Here is a 20,674-nt window from a genome sequence, read left to right as displayed (position 1 = left end):
ATCCTTGGGTCCACTGGTCCCTTATTGATCTCGCTCTGATCAGTCGCAGGTGTGCAGATTGCCAGCGAGTGATTGCAGCTGGTGGCTGCAGCAGGGCGGAGACGCGTGCGGCGCGTCCCTGGATGTGCGCACCAGTGGGCGTGTCCCGAGGTGCGCACAGACGGATGAGCGGCGTTGGCAGGAGCCTGAGCCGTAACAGTATCCCCCCCCTATGGACAGATTCCAGATGTCCAACATACTCACGAAACAAGGGAGGGTGGAGGGGAGAACTGGTGGTGGGTCGCCGGCCCCAGTGTCCCCGAATCCACCGAGGACGAGTCTGATGGCGGCGGCGAGAAGAACGCCGCTGAAGCCGGCGACCAAGGGACGGCCACCATCTTGGCCGTCGGGAAGGCGGACGTGATTGGCGCCATGGTGCGTCTCGCCGGAAACGAGGATATGACATCGGCGGCGGTGTGGAGGAAGACGTCATCGGCGAGGCAGGCGTGGAGGAAGACGTCATCGGCGAGGCAGGCGTGGAGGAAGACGTCATCGGCGAGGCAGGCGTGGAGGAAGACGTCATCGGCGAGGCAGGCGTGGAGGAAGACGTCTTCGGCGGCGTGGAAGCGGCAGACGTCATCGGCGGCGTGGAAGCGGCAGACGTCATCGGCGGCGTGGAAGCGGCAGACGTCATCGGCGGCGTGGAAGCGGCAGACGTCATCGGCGGCGTGGAAGCGGCAGACGTCATCGGCGCCGTGGAAGCGGCGGACATCAAAGCCGGAGACGAGGAGGGCAGCTGAGGAGCTGGCCGAGGTGCTGAAGTCGGCGGAGCAGGCCGAGGTGCTGGAGTCGGCGGAGCAGGCCGAGGTGCTGGAGTCGGCGGAGCAGGCCGAGGTGCTGGAGTCGGCGGAGCAGGCCGAGGTGCTGGAGTCGGCGGAGCAGGCCGAGGTGCTGGAGTCGAGGCCAGCCTGGGAGCTGGTGGAGACGTGGGGGCCAGCCTGGGAGCTGGTGGAGACGTGGGGGCCAGCCTGGGAGCTGGTGGAGACGTGGGGGCCAGCCTGGGAGCTGGTGGAGACGTGGGGGCCAGCCTGGGGACTGGTGCTAGCTCGGAGACTAGCCGAGGGGTTGGTGCTAGCTCGGAGGCTAGCCGAGGGGCTGGTGCTAGTTCGGAGGCTAGCCGAGGGGCTGGTGCTAGTTCGGAGGCTAGCCGAGGGGCTGGTGCTAGCTCGGAGGCTAGCCGAGGGGCTGGTGTTAGTTCGGAGGCTAGCCGAGGGGCTGGTGCTAGCTCGGACGCTAGCCGAGGGGCTGGTGCTAGCTCGGACGCTAGCCGAGGGGCTGGTGCTAGCTCGGACGCTAGCCGAGGGACAGGTGCTAGCTCGGACGCTAGCCGAGGGACAGGTGCTAGCTCGGACGCTAGCCGAGGGACAGGTGCTAGCTCGGACGCTAGCCGAGGGACAGGTGCTAGCTCGGACGCTAGCCGAGGGACAGGTGCTAGCTCGGACGCTAGCTCGGGGACAAGTGCTAGCTCGGGGACAGGTGCTAGCTCAGACGCTAGCTCGGGGACAGGTGCTAGCTCAGACGCTAGCTCGGGGACAGGTGCTAGCTCAGACGCTAGCCAGGGGACAGGTGCTAGCTCAGACGCTAGCCAGGGGGCTGGTGCTAGCTCGGAGGCTAGCCAGGGGACTGGTGGTTGCGGCTGGGAAAAGCGGAAGACAGGTGGAATTAGTCTGGCAGAGGGTAGCCTGTCTTGGTGCAGCTGCGCCACCCCATCAGCACAGCCACCAGTACTACCCCCCCTCTCCGAAAGCGGATGCCAGACGCTTCTCTCTGGCTGAGGAACAGTCACTATGGGTGGGAGGAGGGTGTCCAGGCGACGGGTAAATACCTCCTTGCTCACATCACTGCTAAACATGCCTTTCCATGACAGTTTGGCAGGACAAGAAAACTCCTCCGGTGTGGAGCGAAAAAAAGAAAAAGACATGGTGAATGGGGCAAGAGGCAGAAAAAAGAGAAAAAAAAAAATCACAGGGGGCGGAACTAAAGTCACTGGGGGCGGGGCTAAGGAACTGTGCCGTCAGGTCCTTTAATAATTTTGGCGGGAACTTACTGTTGTGTTTACTGAGAGGGGGTGACGGCAAACAGACACCAGGGGGCGGTATATACAATTATTTATTATATATATATAGTCAACATATATATATATATATAAATAATAATAAACAATATTACTAAACTAAGGAAATGGAGTGTGAACTAGAATACAAAAGGGAATGGTGTAAGACTATGTGTAGAATTTAACTGAAGTGAGTGTTACCAACGTGTTGAACGAGATACGCGGAAGTCCAGGGGGCAGGCAGCTGATCAGGGGCGAGAGCGAGGCGTCAGAATCCAGGGGCGAGCAAGAGGTCGAGGAACGAAGGAAGCAGTCGGAGTCCAGAGGGAGATCCAGGGGAAATTGAGACGCAGGCGACGGAGGGTACTGCGGGGACACGGGAGAAGACAAGGGACAAATCAAGGCACGGAGAGGAAACACGAATATAGTAAGAGCGCATAAGGCTTACGGTACACCATGAGAAAGCTAAGTTCCCGCGACGATCCTTGGGTCCACTGGTCCCTTATTGATCTCGCTCTGATCAGTCGCAGGTGTGCAGATTGCCAGCGAGTGATTGCAGCTGGTGGCTGCAGCAGGGCGGAGACGCGTGCGGCGCGTCCCTGGATGTGCGCACCAGTGGGCGTGTCCCGAGGTGCGCACAGACGGATGAGCGGCGTTGGCAGGAGCCTGAGCCGTAACACACATAAGGTCATTGTTCCTCAAGCCAGGTTTTCAGGAGAAGCTTAACTTCAGATTAAGCCGAAAGAAGGCAGATGCTAACAACATTGAAGATATATATGATGCAGAAGTTTACAAACAGCTTGTCGATAGGGGTGGTCCTCTTAGTGACCCTAAAAACATCTCACTTGGAACACCGATGAAGACAAAAATGGATATTTGTTAAGGCTCATACATGGTACTCAAAATATACCTATGCAGATGGTAAATGTAGTCAAACTTGTGCAGTCTATTCCTGTTATTTCACAAACTATTAAACCAGGGAATGTCGTAGCTGAATTTTACAGACATATGACTAAAGATGATAGTTTCTGTCAGGAAAACAAATATTTGTCTAGGATTAAACTATATGGAGCACCTCGTGAACTTCTATTGGACACAGTTCACCTCTCTGCATTGCAAATACATGCTGGTCCCTGCATCAATTCTGGAACAGTAAGCATCTTTCACAGGGCACAAGTTAAGAGAAATTATCTCACATCAAAACACTATGGTAAAGGTAATAGAAGAAACAATTTTACAGTTTTTTTTTCAAATGACGGACAAACAAAGTATGGACAGATTGATTTCTTCTTTATCATAGCACAATCATGTGCCAAATGGGCCCTCCTTCGTGAATTCAAACATGCAGGTTTTTCTTTGCTGCAAGATAGTGTAACAAATGGTACATGAAGTCATGTTATTCCCCTATTGGAAACCTCTGCCAGTACAGTAGTATGATTGGATGACATATTGGGTAAAGTTGTTTTCCTTGACTTCACATCTGTGCCTGGCATTGTGTTTGCAGTTCATTTCCCAAACACACTTGAAAAGTTTTAACTAATTAAGAACTCAACTGGCCTAAGAAGTCACAAATCAAATATTTGATCATTGTTATAAATGCTCTGAAAATACACACCGATGAGATGTTGCCGTGGATGCTGTAAAAGTCTGTAAATATGTACTGTATATGGAGTATAATTGTTGATTAAGTTTTTGCATTGTCTGTAATATTTCAGTGGCCAATATATTAAAATGTACTTGTTAAATAAAACCACTGTCTTTTTTAATGAATATTTAGGCCTACTACGCTACTGTATTTGAATATTAGTCCTTATCATGGTGGTTGGAGAGCCAAATGTTTTCTGAAGTGGTACTTTGCGAAAAGAGTTTGAGAATCACTGCTCTAGAAAGTTCACTAATGTTAAAAGGTCTTAAAAAGTGTCTTGTGATCATAACAGTATTGTTTGGGTTCAGTTTTAAATCTCACAATTGTAGTCACTGAGTTACTGCACATGGCGTGTGTTAAGAAATCAACAAATTAAGTAGAACATTATGCATTAAACCATATAGATTACAGACCATATATCCATATTGCCTGAATTAATTATTTACTCCAAATATTGGCATGAGATAAACTGGAGTATGATTGAGGTATAATTAAATTGTGCCAATTCAAATGTATTTTTAATTTATTTTCCTAAGATAGAAAAGAGGCATATCTGACAACTCAAATGGTGAGCAGTGAGAGACAAAACCAAGTATATCTCTCACTGAGACATCATTGAGACATATTGAAACCAATACTCATCAATTTCCTTTTTGCCAAAATAGAAAAGAGACATCTGAGAACTCAAACAGTGAGTAGTGAGAAACAAAACCATGTATATCTCTCACTGAGACATAATTGAGACAAATTGGAGACCAGCTCATTCATCTCTCATTTTGCTCTTAGTTGAAATCGGGAAAAGAGATAACTGTTAGACAACTTTGAGATCTCTCACAGTGCTCACTGTGAGCCTTATTTCTCAGGAGATACATCTGAGAAGAATGAGAAAACTACTTTGGTCTCGATTAGTGCTCTTTTATGTCTAGGAGATGTATATAAGACATACATGAGATCTCATCTTCAATTTTGCTTTGCTATGGGTGACTTCATGTTATCACACTGCATTGTTCTTTGTGTTGTGCTGTTCATTTTCCTTATAGTTGAGTTGATGCGATCTTTAAAAATGTGTCCAGGTCCTTGATGTCTTTAATGGCAAGAACTTGAACTCTGCAGTTCAACTGCCGTTTCACTGCACTTTTTCAAAAATGTTTGCTTATTTTTCAAACTCCCTAAAACAAGAACACATATGCATCGCCACTGAGTTCGAGATTATAAATTAAGCATCTCATTTGTAAAATAGAAGGTTGTAGCCGTAAATCGAGAATTTGGTCAACTTTTACATTTAACTTATACCCGGAAATGGCAAGAAAAACACAAAAAACGCTCGTTTGCAGCCATCTTTTTTTTTTAAATTAATTCTTCATCTAAAAAGGGTAGATATGAACATCCTATCAGTCAGCATCCCAGTTCTGAAAAATATAAAATCTGTTTTGAAAATGATTTTTAAAAGTAATTCAATATATCTACCCGTTACTTCACCAAAAAGTATTTTAACTACTAACAGAATCACTCTTAAATAAAATTAAATAATTACTAGGGAAAGTAATTAATAAGCTACTTTGAAAAACAATTCATATATCTGGCATAATGCAGTATAGCGATGTTGCATATGAGTACAAGTGTGCGTGTGTCTGCCTTTAAAAGCGGGGTCTGTTGCATAGTGACGTGTGACGTCATTGAGGGTTTCTTCGGAGCTGTGTTTTTTACCTTTAGCAATTAGCAGCAGCAGTTTGTCGGCTTTAACGTGAGCTCTTTTGAATCTTTTCACCGAATCGTGTTACCTCTGGTTAATTAAGAGATTGAATGTGCTTCGATGGCTGTCATATGTTCTTGTCAACAAACTGTGCAAACTGTGTTTGGGGTGGCAAGTTTGTGGCTTTAATCATTGATTTATTTGTTGTTCATTAGTCCCATTGCACACACAATAGTATTGTGTACGTGTGCAGTGTCACAGTGGGTTGGTGCCTCTTCCTTTTTGCTATCAAATTCATTTTAGTGTGGTGCTGCTTGTTGCTTTCACTAGTAAAAATGTATGTCCTATATTGAACTTGCTGCACTTCTTCTTGTTGTTGACATAAAACCACATCAAAAGTAGCGTGCCACATTACATCAAGCTATCTGCATTGTAACGGACCTAAAAGTATTTATTTTGATTACTCGTTACTAGTAACACCGTTATTGTATAACGCTGTTATTACAAACACTGGTATTTAACTAGAGGTTAAGCACTCAGCTTCTAAAACTTGTAGCTCGTCCTCCTCATATTAAAGCTAAAAAAAAGATGAGGTTCTGTATCATCATTTGTCCCAAAATAATTTCCTGAATGTGTACTAGCTGTTGTTAAAGGGAAAAGAGAACGTTGTGATGTGTCTGTGAACTTAATACGTCACCGTTTGTTTGAAAAGACCAAAATACGTCAATATTACCTTACATTATGTTATCATGAATGTGGCTGCTAGAATAGAATAGAATAGAATAGAAAGTACTTTATTGATCCCTGGGGGAAATTCAGCACCACAGTTCGCTCACAGTAAACACTTTGGTGTTTTTTACATGTGAATAATATAAATACAGTCTATTATACAGCATTATTCACATGTGAAAAATATAAATACAGTCTATTATACATTTAAATACAGTCAAAAAGGAACATATGCATTATACAGTCTGATGGCTGTCGGTATGAAGGACTTCCTGTGTCGTTGCGTGTTGCATTTTGGGAGTCTGAGCCTTTTACTTGTGAAAGCAACAAGCTAGACATATTCATGTTTTAAAGCAGGGTTTCGCAAAGTCCGGACTTTGAATGACAAAATACTATAACTATTTTTGATGTAACTCTTTGAGTCGCTGCTGTGTGTGCTCTCCAGCAGCTGTGAAACACTGAAATTAGGGAACCACTTCATGTAAGGTTACAGCCAATCAGAAGCAGAGTAGGGCAAGTCAAACTTCTGCTAGCAAGTCGCACATGTAAGACCCTGTCAAAAAGTCTTCCAAGAAAACAAAACATTGGATTGAAAAAAGATCATTTGTAAAGGAACGAACGTAAATATGTTTTAATTTTGCTGCAATCTGCACAAAACCTATGTGTTTGATTTGTACTGAAATGATTGCACTAGAGCAGTGGTTCTTAACCTGGGTTCGATGGAACCCTAGGGGTTCGGTGAGTCGGCCTCAGGGGTTCGGCGGAGGTCAAAACACACCCGACTCATCGTATAAATACAAACTTCTCCCTATCGCAGTATTACGGATACGGCAACAGCTGACTGATTTGCAGGTGTGTAATTTGTTGTGAGTTTATGCACTGTGTTGGTTTTGTTGTTTGAACAAGGTGATGTTAATTTTATGCACCAGTAAAAAAAACATGGTAACACTTTAGTATGGGGAACATATTCACCATTAATTAGTTGCTCATTAACATGCAAATGAGTAACACTTTGGCTCTTAACTATCCATCCATCCATTTTCTACAGTTTATTCCCTTCAGGGACGCGGGGGGCGCTGGAGCCTATCTCAGCTACAATTGGGCGGAAGGCGGGGTACACCCTGGACAAGTCGCCACCTCATCGCAGGGCTCTTAACTAGTCATTATTAAGTACTTATTAATGCCTTATTCGGCATGGCCTTATTATAACCCTAACCCTCGAACCCTGACCCTAACCCTAACCAAATAACTCTAAATTAAATCTTTATTACTTGGAATATGTTCCCCTAGTGTCCAAATAACTCTAAATTAAGTCTTTGTTACTTACAATATGTTCCCCATACTAAAGTGTTCCCAAAAACATATAACTTTGTCTTGAATTTGAAAAGAAAAAACATTTTATTTTTCACTAAAGAAGGGTTCGGTGAATACGCAAATGAAACTGGTGGTGTTCGTTACCTCCAACAAGGTTAAGAACCACTGCACTAGAGTGCCAATGCAAAACGTTATTTTGTCCCAAAACATGGCAGTTAAAAGACGCCACACTGTTAAGGACAACAAAACCAATTAAAGTCACCCTTTGAATAAATAGATTGTAAGATCCATGAGAAGGAAAAACAACAAAGATTTACTCCTTCTTTTAAGTCATTCTGAAATTTTCACAGTTAATGTTTTGAAGTTAATCAAAATGAAGTTATGTGTTGTTTGTTTGGTGCCATATGTTTGTACAGTATCTTTTTTAACATGGAAAAAAGTTACCAATAAATGTTATGGTAATTTTAAATGTTCTCTGACCTTTCAATGGGCAATAAATATAGACCTTTGAGAAATAAGTTCCAAAAGCCCTGCTTTAAAGCAACCATTAATGACTCTTGCTTCCCCCAACACCCCAAGAGATCTGCCACTTAAACTTGCTTTTAACTGGTCTTATCATCTCTTTGCTGAGTGCTCCAAAACGGCCCCATGGAGCTCTCTATCAGTCTGACCACACATTGAGCAGCACATTTGTGCTCCAGGGGCCAGCTAGGTCGATAGCAGTGTCTATCTTCGGGTTGACACCTTCTTTCCAGCTATCAATAATACTCAAACTATGGCTGGAGCCTTGCTGCAACATTACAGACTTCATTTCCATAGTAGCCCCCAAAGAACAATGTTGGCCCTATCTTTATATCTTCAAAGCAAATTGTGACCACATATTTTAATTCTGTCAGAAGACACCAGTTGCCTCTCGAGGCTTTTATAAAGTAATGGACTCTCTAGGAATTAGTAAACATTGCAATCAAGCTAATTCATAAACACTCAATCAATCTCTGCTAATGATGTGTAGCATTGCAACTTCATCCAATCCCCGCAATTTCGGTACATATTTTTGCCAATCAAATTTTTCCCAGAGCAGCGTGCAGACACAAACAATCATATGCGTGGCCGTTAGGGACATGATTCAGAATTACCTCTCACATAAAAAAAGTCAACAATATTCTTTCATACACACTCCTGAAATCCTCTCACACACCACTGAAATCCTTGCATAAAACTGCTGAATTTCTTCTTTCACACACACTACTGAATTTTTTGCTCTAACACACTAATGAAATCCTCTCTCACACACTACTGAAATCATCTCATAGACACTACTGAAGCGCTTTCACCCACACTACTGAAACCCTTTTACACACACTACTAAATCCTATCACACACACTACTGAAATTATCTCACTCACACTACAAAAAACCTCTCACACACTGCTGAAACTCTCTCACGGACACTACTGAAATCATCTCATAGACACTATTGAAACACTCACACACTACTGAAATCATCTCATACACAGTATTGAAATCCTTTCATACACAATTCTGAATTTCTCTCATTCACACTATTGAAATTCACTCTCACACACTACTGAAACGCTCTCATGCCCTCACAACATTTAGTTAGCATAAACTAAATTTTAACACAGTTAAAATGGTTTGATATAGAAAGTTAAACTATAACAGTTCAGTGGTGAATATTAAGTATATAGTTAAAAAATAAGGTCTTCCTGTCATGTGATGCCAACAGGAAGACTTCACACATGGAAGAGCATGTTTTCCCCCATTTTTTTTCCAATAACAATATAGTAGATATTTTAACAATAAATAATATGGGAAGTTTTCATGACCTTTTTATTTTTCATTATTACTGAGTTATATATTTTTATGTTATAATAAAATGATGGGCTGCCCCCCAAAACAGTACAACAGAAAGTTCAGTCCAGAATAATTGGGAGATTGGACATTCAAACAACAAATGGTTAACTGACTCTCTTTTTGGACATTCAAAATGTTGAATTGACTCTTTTTTAACGTGACAATAGGAGCATTCTGAAGAAACAGCCTGGATGAATTCAGACATAAGAGATTTACAAGGGTAAAATTTGTAAATGATTTTGACGTGTGACATGATTTTAACTTTATTTGGGATGAGAAATGTTATGCTCAGTCCATTTTTTTAATGAATATGAGGGAAGGAGTTTCTCCAGAATGCATACAGTATCTGAAATAATTGTGTTCCTCACAAGTTTATTATTACATTTATGATCCAAAAGGTTTCTACCAGCTATCATTAAGCTTGGATGAATGTATTTAATCTGTTCATCCCATAAAGAAAACTTAAATTCCATTTATCAATATTTCATAATCCATATCAATTAAAAAAAGAGAAAAATATTATATTGTTTTCAACACATTGTTTGTTGAATCCCGGTTTTGTTTCTATGGGAAATATATTGATTATTTCAAATTTTCAAACATACTTTTAATGTATGATCAGTATTTTTTTACTCAAGTACTTGACTTTTAACATCAACTGCTGATGAAGGATTTAATTCATCAGAGCAGTGCTGGGTGGGAAATAACAGATGATCAGACTGTAAAAACAAACAACAGTAACAACAATCAGTAATGTTAGTTTTAAGCAGAGGTGGGTAGAGTAGCCAGCAATTGTACTCAAGTAAGAGTACTGTTACTTTAGATATGTATTACTCAAGTAAACGTAAGGATTAGTCACCCAAATATTTACTTGAGTAAAAGTAAAAAGTATGTTGTGAAAAAAATATTCAAGTACTGAGTAACTGATGAGTAACCTGTTTGTTAATGATGACGGCAACAAATAATGCACAAAGACATAAAAATAGCCATGAGCAAATTCAGAGCCAGGAATATCTCTTAAGCAACTAAAACAATAATATATATTAAATAATAATACATTAACATAAAAAATTGAAGGCAAATTGAGCCACAATAACTTAACAGCACCATAGGCTCAGTAGGCAGAGATTACAAAGGAAAATAACAAGTTAGCCTTTACGCAAACCATAAACTGATAGGTGTGGGCTGCACGTGGCTTTGGAACAATCAAAGCTGCTCACACGGTCACTAAGGTGGACACCTTGTTTGACATGTCAACTTAATGTGTATTATATTTATCCATGAGAGCATTTTTGTTGTAAATTGTGAGGTGTGTCTGTTAAAATCAAGGTTGTTTTTACAAATGATGACAGATGTGAACAAGAGCATGTATTGTCTTTGTGTGATGATGTAAATGAGGTGTGGTTGTATTGTATATTAAGTATGTGTCCATGAAAGGGCATTTTATGACTTTTTTCTTAAAACTTGTGTATGATTTTACTGTCATAATTTTATTGCATGATTTTCTTATCCCTTTAATTTAGGTAGCCAGGGACTGCAGATGGAAATGAGCTATTTAGCTATAATCTGGTACAGAACATATCTGTCTTTGAGCTTAATGTTTCTGTGCATTGTCCCTTCAAATAAAGACTAAACTAACTAAACCTGGGAACACACTGTGCACTTCTGATTGGTGTTTCTATGCATGCGTGTGTGTGTGTGTGTGCGACTGTGCGTGTCTATGAGGCAGCAGTGCGTTAATAAATGTCCCCACACGATGTACATTTGACAGTGATTCATAGCAGGGAAGCTAACATCAGCCTACGGTGACAGCCAAAATATCTACTAACGTTACTTACCGCGATGTGCTTCCTCAAATTTGACTTTGAGTTCATGTAAGCTTAAGCTTGTTGTTGTTATCACATGACCGCCTGGTCATGTGACCGCCTGGTCATGTAATCTGTTTGATTGGTGAAACGGGGTCAAACGTCACCAGTGACTGTATTTGATTGGTGAAACGCAGGCATGCGATAGATCCTACTTTGAAGGTCTGTCTGACAAATGAAAACAAACAAAGCGTGCATTAAACATTAAAACATTCACATGTTGCACAATGAGATGTAAGCAGGGGATCTTGTGTACATTCCTGCAACTTCCTGTTTGTAAAAAATATATTTTTATTAGTATTTATTTAATATACTAACAGCATTTCATGATTAATATTTATAAATTAAGATTCCTAATAAATGACACTAGAATAAGCACACATTTGATTGGTAAATCATAGTGTAACGACTTGGAATCACACTTTATGTGTGGTGTTGGAGTTGTCTGACTTTTTGTGTGGCTGTGAACGCATCACTGGCTAAGTGCCATATGTGCATGTGTTGGCGCAAGTGAGAAAGAGCGAGCGGCTGCTGTTGATATAACAAAGTTGCTTTTGGTCTGGTTTGTACTGCAGAAAATGACCACTTTTGCTAGATATAATTTTTTTCACTAATGTTTTGGTGATGTGTTTATGGCGGACAATAAAGAGTTTTGCTCAGTAAAGTGATGGATGGAATTCATGTCCTCAAAGCGTCTCGTCAGGCGTTACAATATTTGAACATTGATGACGAAAACTGTTTTCTCTGTCGTGTCCGTCCGTGTGTCGAAAATTGTTATGCGCTTATTTTTTTATTTGATTTTGTGCGTGGCATAGATTTGCTGTGCGCAGAGGATGCTTGAGCAGTGCACGTTGGTTACTACCCATCTCTGGTTTTAAGACATGGCAACATTGCACTGCTCAAGTAAACAGCCAAAATAGCCAAATAACATTAGATTATGCCTGTGCTACAGCAGTGCAGAAATTACTTCTAACATAATAGAAGGGATGAAGACACATTTAGTAGATAGAAGCCCTTTGAGGCATTTGTGATTAAGTGTTACATTAACAAACTTTGATTGATTGATGAAGTAAGAAGACATTTGAAATGATCATGTTTTAGTTAAATTTCTGTGGATAAATATGTTAAGCTGCAGCTGTTGTCTCACACAGCAGTTGTGTTCCCAGACAGCAAAATATAACTGGACCAGATATGGACCGGATAAGCTAAAAAATCTGGTGCAAATCCGTTTTACCCATCTTTTTGTGCCCGAGAGCAGGTGAGCATCACGAACACTAATCAGAGGCAGGTGAAACTAATTTGCACCCATGCCAACTAAAACACAACCTCAGGGGTGCTCAAAACAGGAACTGAGGGAGTCAAAAATTAAACAAACATGATCCGGGCAACGGATCCTGACAGTAACCCCCCTTAAGGACAGTCGATGGCGACCAGCGGAACTTCAGGGCCCCACATCAGACTCTCGCTCTCCTCGGGTGAATAGCGGATCGTCTCCGCTTCCATCGCTCTTAGCAGCCTCCACGTCATAACTGTTGCGTGGAAGCAAATAAGACAGCCAGACAGTGTGTGGCGAAAAACAAGAATAAGTAGCTCTTTGATTAGTGCCCGGGAGCAGGTGAGCGTCCCAAACACTAATCAGAGGCAGGTGAAACTAATTTGCACCCATGGCAACTAAAACACAACCCCTGGGGTGCTCAAAACAGGAACTGAGGGAGTCAAAAACGAAACAAATATGCTCCAGGCAACGGATTACGATCACATATGTGTTACCAAATATTACATTCAGACCAGCTCTGGACCAGATGTGGTTATTACCAAAACTTTTTCCAGTATTGATTTGCAATATATTTTGATGTGTCTAAAATAAAATAAAATGTGTCTATTTAAAAGTAATAATGACAATACTTTTTCATAAAGTTTTTTTTTAAGACTTAGACTTAGACAAATTTTAATGATCCACAAGGGAAATTGTTCAACACAGTAGCTCAGTTACAATGATGGAAAGTGTAAGGATGGAAAGGACAATGCAGGTATAAATTGACTAATATAGCGACAAAAAATCTAACATATATACGAATATATACATAATATGTGCACAGAATAATATATATACAGATATATTATATTATGTCTATAACATATATACAATATATACAATATATACAACACATGTACAATATTACAGTATATGTGACAGCAGTATAAAATAGAGAGTACATCCAGCAGGAAATAGAAAATATACATTATAAACAAAGAGAAGTAGCTAACATGTCAGGTGTCAGGTGATGCAGATGTCATCTATTGCTGTATGGCGAGTGATTATACAGCTGGATGGAGTGTGGAATGAAGGACTTCTTGAATTTAATTTTAAGTGCTGTTTATCAATGGTAACAAAATGCACCAAAAATTAGCAAAGGGTTATATGAAAACATGTAACAACATAACAAAACAAGACTTCCATAACAATTATTCAAGTTTAAACAGTAAACATTCAAGTGCTGTGTTTATATATACAGTGTATATATATATATATATATACAGTATATATATATACTGTATATATATATATATATATATATATATATATATATATATATATATATATATATATCAGGCTTGATTAGTGGAATGTCTTGCTTTATCAATTGGGTTGGGACTACCAATGAGAAGGTTGTGAATGAGAAGGTGTGTCCAAACTTTTATTTTTATATCCATCCATCCATCCATCTTCTTCCGCTTATCCGAGGTCGGGTCGCGGGGGCAGCAGCCTAAGCAGGGAAGCCCAGACTTCCCTCTCCCCAGCCACTTCGTCCAGCTCCTCCCGGGGGATCCCGAGGCGTTCCCAGGCCAGCCAGGAGACATAGTCTTCCCAACGTGTCCTGGGTCTTCCCCGTGACCTCCTACCGGTCGGACGTGCCCTAAACACCTCCCTAGGGAGGCGCTCGGGTGGCATCCTGACCAAATGCCCGAACCACCTCATCTGGCTCCTCTCGATGTGGAGGAGCAGCGGCTTTACTTTGAGCTCCCCCCGGATGGCAGAGCTTCTCACCCTATCTCTAAGGGAGAGCCCCGCCACCCGGCGGAGGAAACTAATTTCGGCCGCTTGTACCCGTGATCTTGTCCTTTCGGTCATATGAGGATGGGAACGTAGATCGACCGGTAAATTGAGAGCTTTGCCTTCCGGCTCAGCTCCTTCTTCACCACAACGGATCGATACAGCGTCCGCATTACTGAAGACACCGCACCGATCCGCCTGTCGATCTCACGATCCACTCTTCCCTCACTCATGAACAAGACTCCGAGGTACTTGAACTCCTCCATTTGGGGCAAGATCTCCTCCCCAACCTGGAGATGGCACTCCACCCTTTTCCGGGCGAGAACCATGGACTCGGACTTGGAGGTGCTGATTCTCATCCCAGTCGCTTCACACTCAGCTGAGAACCGATCCAGTGAGAGCTGAAGATCCTGGCCAGATGAAGCCATCAGGACCACATCATCTGCAAAAAGCAGAGACCTAATCCTGCAGCCACCAAACCGGATCCCCTCAACGCCTTGACTGCGCCTAGAAATTCTGTCCATAAAAATTATGAACAGAATCGATGACAAAGGGCAGCCTTGGCGGAGTCCAACCCTCACCGGAAACGTGTCCGACTTACTGCCGGCAATGCGAACCAAGCTCTGACACTGATCATACAGGGAGCGGACCGCCACAATCAGACAGTCCGAAACCCCATACTCTCTGAGCACTCCCCACAGGACTTTTATATATATATAAAAAGTTCAAATCTGCTCTAATGAGCTTGGTTTCTGAACTAGATTTTAAAAAAACAATAATTGACTGTAAAATACTTATACACATCAGAATCACAGAACCATATAAAATATTATTGTTGATAAATTATTGGCAAACGTGCATCTCAATCTGTGTACTAATGTGTGTCTGTAATCAGATCCGCATGTGAGTGTTTTAAGTTTTCTGTCAGTATTTTTTTCATGTGTCTGTGTGTAAAATAACTGTTTGTATTATGATTTGTCTTTGTGTAAACAAATTTCTCTGTCCGTATTTCGATCGGCGTGTGTCCGTATTTAGACGTGTCTGAAGCAGGAACCCTCCATTGGCTGTCTTTATACACGTGACGTTTGCGACATTTCTGCCGTTTACGAGTTGTCTGTCTGTACAGCGATTTGATAACTCTTGAGTAAGAAGAGTTGTCGGCCCTCTTGCATTTCCTTATACTCCCCACTAGTCGGCGCCTTGCAGCCACTCGCACTCGTGTTGGTGTTGATGCTAAGAACAATGAACTTTTCATCATAATTGTAAATAAAAGTTAATGTTTTAGCAGTAACTTAGTGGCCAGAAGTATTTAACGTAGACATTGTATATTTTGTAAAACAATCAACATTTTGAAGAGTTAAATGGGATGAAATTAAATACATATTTAAATAATTACTTAAACATTACTTAATATTGCAATTAAATACATTCGTGTTATTAAAGGTGTCATTTTTTATTTAATGTAAAAATATATTTATTTGGTTGATAAACAATTATTTTAATGATTTATGATTATGTGTCAGCATTTTTAATTTTATCGGTCAAACTCAGCCATCAAAGTCAGTGGGTGGTCCTAACACTTGATTGGTTAACTTGCACAAAGTTCATTCCAAATTAATAATTGGACTAGATTCTTGTTAACCGCGTCCACTGACTTTGACGGCTGAGTTTGTCAGATAAAATACATTCATGAAATAAATAAGTAATTAAATCATGAAATCAATTATTAAATAATTAAATATTGAAATTTAATGATACAATTTACATTTTTATGTATTTAATTCCGATTACAATTAGACACATTTAATTTAAATTCATACTTATTTTATCAGGTTGCATTTCACCCTTCATACCTTTACAATCAAATGAGTATTTCTAACAAACAATTATTGTCACTTTAACCGTGAAACAAATGCATATACTTGAAAAAACTGGCTCTGTGGCTATATGGGTTTTGCAATTCATCTACAGAGTCTGGTGTTGTGCTGCAGACCGAGGGATGATTTATAGGTAAAGACAAACATTTTTTTTTATAAATGGCTATTTGCTGCAATTGAAATACCAGGCAGTAACAAATATTAGGCATGTTACAAGTCAGATACTTTAAATGATTAAAATATCAGTTGCATTTTGAGTTACCTGCGCTCACGGCCTCGACGACCACCTCCACGGTCAGACGCCAAATTAAATCACCTTATGACATGTTTGTTAATGTACATGTCTGTTGCTTGCGTCCATTGCGACATCTGCATACAGCACCTATAGCACCACAAACATGATTTAATTCAGATGCTTTATATAAACTTTGAGGTGAAGTGTAGTTATTTATAAAAGTATGAAACTACATACAAGTGACACAACTAAAGCTTGAGCACATACAAATAAATTACAGAATTTGCTTTGTGGTTACTATGACAATTGTTGTACTTTCAATCATGATTGTATTGTGTATTTTTGCATCATATCTGTGGAACAAACAGAAAAATGTTGTGATGGTCAACTATAACAGTAATACCAGCAAAGGCAACACAAACTTTGCAGGTGAACAGCTAAAGGTGAATGATTTCAGAGACACCAAGATAAGAAAACATTCCTTTTTCATGTATTACGTCAAAAAGTGTAACTTTTACACAAATGCATAGACCTGTAGTGTGTTTTTCAAATTGAGGGCCCTAAACATTTTCAGATATGGAACCAACCACTTGTAGCTCTGTGGTCACTAAAATAAGTGTGATCATTAGTTACTCCTTTCCAGTCTTCAACCTCACTCGCTTTTGGTCTTTGCCTCGTGTCAATGTCTTCTATTGTACATACAAGAGCAAACAATTTAAAGAGGACTTATTATAATTTTAATCAACATTCATAACGCATTCTTGTAGTCTAGATAATATACATTGGATTTGCTTTGGTGTAAATTTTGTATATATATATATACATACATATGTGTATATATATATATATACATACACATGTATATATATACGTATATATATATATATACATACATGTGTATATATATATATATATATATACATACATATGTGTATATATATATATATATATATACACATATGTATATATATATATATATATATATATATATATATATATATATATATATATACACATATATATATACATATGTGTATATATATATATATATATATATATATATATATATACATACACATATATATATACATATGTGTATATATATATATATATATATATATATATATATATATATATACACATATATATATATATATATATATATATATATATATATACACATATATATATACATATGTATATAAATATATATATACAAAACCCCCTTTCCATATGCGTTAGGAAATTGTGTTAGATGTAAATATAAACGGAACACAATGATTTGCAAATCCTTTTCAACCCATATTCAGTTGAATGCACTACAAAGACAAGATATTTGATGTTCAAACTCATAAAAAAGATGGCGGCGCCCTGATGGCAGCGGCTTGCAGACGCTCTTGGAAGTGTAGAGCGATTTGGCAAAAATACCCGTCAATTCTGTCTATTTCATGGCTGGCTCACAGCGTGGACACTTCGTGATCAGATACGACCGACAGACGATTCTGGATGGGGATAGATCGGGCCGTTATAGGCTGAAAGATGCGGGTACTTTCGACCTCCTCGCTAGCATGGGGATTCTTCGCTGGCTACATCCAGCGGCCTCGAAAGCAGTGGAGTTACGTGCCAGCGGGGACCGTCAACGGAAGACACGAAAGCGGTGTGAGCGGAAGCAGAAGCGGGGATGCCGAGCGGGGCTAACAACAAAGCGAAAGGCTAATCCTCAAAGAAGCGCTAGTCCGGGTGAGAAGTTTGTTAAAATAGAACTAGCCAGCGCCAGGCTGGATAATACCTGCACACATAGCAACTATTTTAGAACAATACACAACTCAAAAATTTTTTTTTCTGTGTCAGAAGTAGACATGCACTCTACTGAGGTGGCAAGTTATGATGCGTTCGGTTTATCACAACATCAAGCAAACAATCGGAAAATTCCCGTCATATCAATTCCTAGATATGGTCGAAATTATTTAAAGTGCACTACACATAATAAACACAACATTATTAATATTGCTACTACGGATAATTTCAACAAAAACTCCTCAAAACAGCCCACTACCTATAATATGGGCTTCTTAAACATAAGATCATTATCTTCCAAAACGCTATTAGTTAATGAGGTCATTAGAGACAATAATATTGACGTTATTGGTCTCGCCGAGACCTGGCTCAAACCAGACGATTTCTTTGCGCTGGGTGAGGCGTCTCCTCCTGGCTATGCGGGAGCGCATATTGCCCGTCCCATTAAAAGGGGTGGGGGAGTTGCACTCATTCACAATAAAAACTTTAATCTTACCCCGAACCTAAATAATAAATATAACTCGTTTGAGATGCTTACTATGAGGTTTGTCACACCGCTGCCTCTCCACCTGGCTGTTATCTACCGCCCCCCAGGACCCAATTTGGACTTCATCAGTGAATTTTCAGAGTTCGTTGCTGATTTAGTGACGCACGCCGACAATATAATCATAATGGGGGACTTTAATATCCATATGAATACCCCATCGGACCCTCAGTGCATGGCGCTCCAGACTATAATTGATAGCTGTGGTCTTACACAAATAATAAATGAACCTACGCATCACAACGGAAATACGATAGATCTAGTGCTGGTCAGGGGTGTCACCACCTCCAAAGTTACGATACTCCCGTATACTAAAGTAATGTCCGATCATTACCTTATAAAATTTGAAGTTCTGACTCATTGTCAACAAACTAATAATAATAACTACTATAGCAGCCGCAACATTAATGCTGCCACAACGATGACTCTTGCTGGCCTACTGCCTTCGGTAATGGCACCATTCCCAAATTATGTCGGCTCTATTGATAACCTCACTAACAACTTTAATGACGCCCTGCGCAACACCATTGATAGTATAGCACCGCTAAAGCTTAAAAGAGCCCCTAAAAGGCGCACCCCATGGTTTACAGAAGAAACTAGAGCCCATAAATTATCATGTAGAAAGCTGGAACGCAAATGGCGCGCTACTAAACTTGAGGTTTTCCATCAAGCATGGAGTGATAGTTTAATAACTTATAAACACATGCTTACCCTAGCTAAAGCTAAATATTACTCAAATCTCATCCACCTCAACAAAAATGATCCGAAATTTTTGTTTAGTACAGTAGCATCACTAACCCAACAAGGGACTCCTCCCAGTAGCTCCACCCACTCAGCAGATGATTTTATTAATTTCTTTAATAAGAAAATTGAACTCATTGGAAAGGAGATTAAAGACAACGCATCGCAGCTACAACTGGGTTCTATTAACACAGATACGACTGTATCTACGAAGGATACCGCCCTCCAAAATAGTTTCTCTCTCTTTGATGAAATAACACTAGAGGAATTGTTAAGATGTGTCAATGGGACAAAACAAACAACATGTTTACTTGACCCATTTCCTGGGAAACTTATTAAGGAGCTTTTTGTATTATTAGGTCCATCCATCCATCCATTTTCTACCGCTTATTCCCTTTGGGGTCGCGGGGGGCGCTGGAGCCTATCTCAGCTACAATCGGGCGGAAGGCGGGGTACACCCTGGACAAGTCGCCACCTCATCGCAGTATTATTAGGTCCATCAGTGCTAAATATTATAAACTTATCACTTTCCTCTGGCACTGTTCCACTAGCATTCAAAAAAGCGATTATTCATCCTTTGCTCAAAAGACCTAACCTTGATCCTGACCTCATGGTAAACTACCGGCCGGTGTCCCACCTTCCGTTTATCTCGAAAATCCTCGAAAAAATTGTCGCACAGCAGCTAAATGAACACTTGATGTCTAACAATCTCTGTGAACCTTTTCAATCCGGTTTCAGGGCAAATCACTCTACGGAGACAGCCCTCGCAAAAATGACTAATGATCTACTGCTAACGATGGATTCTGATGCGTCATCTATGTTGCTGCTTCTTGATCTTAGCGCTGCTTTCGATACCGTCGATCATAACATTTTATTAGAGCGTATCAAAACACGTATTGGTATGTCAGACTTAGCCTTGTCGTGGTTTAACTCTTATCTTACTGACAGGATGCAGTGCGTCTCCCATAACAATGTGACCTCGGACTATGTTAAGGTAACGTGCGGAGTCCCCCAAGGTTCGGTTCTTGGCCCTGCACTCTTTAGTATTTACATGTTGCCGCTAGGCGACATCATACGCAAATACGGTGTTAGCTTTCATTGCTATGCTGATGACACCCAACTCTACATGCCCCTAAAGCTGACCAACACGCCGGATTGTAGTCAGCTGGAGGCGTGTCTTAATGAAATTAAACAATGGATGTCCGCTAACTT

Source organism: Nerophis lumbriciformis, linkage group LG01, assembly GCF_033978685.3.
Source record: "Nerophis lumbriciformis linkage group LG01, RoL_Nlum_v2.1, whole genome shotgun sequence".
NCBI lineage: Eukaryota > Metazoa > Chordata > Actinopteri > Syngnathiformes > Syngnathidae > Nerophis > Nerophis lumbriciformis.
The sequence above is the reverse complement of the archived record's forward strand: the minus strand, read 5'-3'. Positions refer to the sequence as shown.